The following is a 1,450-nucleotide window of genomic DNA, read 5'->3' as shown; positions in this document are numbered from 1 at the left end:
CTCTCTTTCTCTCTCTCTCTCTCTCTTCCTTTCTTTTGGTGATCTCGGCTCACTGCAACCTCCACCTCTGTGGTTCACGCAATTCGACCCTCCCAGCTAGCTGGAATTACAGGCACCCACCACTATTCCCGGCTAATTTTTGTATTTCTGGTAGAGACAGGGTTTTTTCATGTTGGCCAGCTGGTCTTGAATTCCTGACTTCAGGTGATCCGCCAGGCTCGGCTGCCAAAAATGCTGGGATTACAGGCGTAAGCCACCCGTCCAGCCCTCTCTGTTTCTTAAATCATGATCTGCTGTGTTCTAGCATTCTCCTGCTGCCCTTCCTCTCCACACTACTATTTTCTTTATGAGTATTGCCCTTAAAACGAAAACAAAAGCCTTTCTAGGTTTAATCCTGTCTTGGCATCTGCTTCTGGGAGGACTGGACTAACATCATCCTTTCCTACCTGGGTTTGACATCATTAGCTCAGATCAGCTATGATCCTGACAGAGTAGACATAGATCTCTGTTTATCTCTCTGAATCCAAGCCCTCGGCTAGAATCAATGTGCTGGGAGAGGACAGTTCTCCACCAATTTATAGCCCTTGTGTGGGAATGTTAGAATTGAATATTGAGATAATAACTTCTTTTTCCCAGAAAATTTCATTTCCTCCACTCTAAGCAGGAAGACAGGGCCTCCATGGCATTCAGAGGCTGCCTGAAAATATCCTCTCATCCTGTCCTTTGGGAAAGTTTTGACTCATGTTGCTAGGTGCCTCTGAGAGAGAGAGAAGCAATGTTTTAAGGAGGGAAGGGCAAGCAGAGGACATCTGAAGCTCAGGAGGAGAGACTGGTTCCTTTCTTCTCATATAACGGAGAATTGAGACCTTCCTTATCTTAGGGGTTATGGAGCTATAAGACTCAGAGCAGGGTGGGGATGCACTGTGGGCTGTAGCATAGGCACTGGGTCCCAAGATGGTCCTAGATTCCCATCCCCAGGTACAGCATGTAAGTATGAGAACCAGAAGACTTCAAAGTACGATGGGCATTGAGACAATGACGATATTAAGAGTCATGTTATAAACTGAATAAACTGAATACAGAAGTTTCTTTCTTGGTCTATGTCAGCTTTCTGGGTTCCTGGGACCTTTAAGGGGGAGGAAGCAGCCATAAGAATGCCTGAGATTGAGCTGGGCATTATGGCTCACCTCTATGATCCCAACACTTTAGGAGCTAAGGCAGGTGGATCATCTGAGGTCAGGAGTTCCAAATCAGCCTGGCCAACATGCTGAAACCCTGTCTCTACTAAAAGTACAAAAAATTAGCCAGGTGTGGTGGCAGGTGCCTGTAATCCCAGCTACTAGGGAGGCTGAGGCAGGAGAATTGCTGAAATCCAGGAGGAGGAGGTTGCAGTGAGCCAAGATTGCACCACTGCACTCCAGCCTGGGCAACAAGAGCAAGACTCCCTCTA

This window comes from Cebus imitator, unplaced genomic scaffold, assembly GCF_001604975.1.
Source record: "Cebus imitator isolate Cc_AM_T3 unplaced genomic scaffold, Cebus_imitator-1.0 Scaffold28, whole genome shotgun sequence".
In the NCBI taxonomy this organism is placed as follows: Eukaryota; Metazoa; Chordata; class Mammalia; order Primates; family Cebidae; genus Cebus; species Cebus imitator.
The sequence above is the reverse complement of the archived record's forward strand: the minus strand, read 5'-3'. Positions refer to the sequence as shown.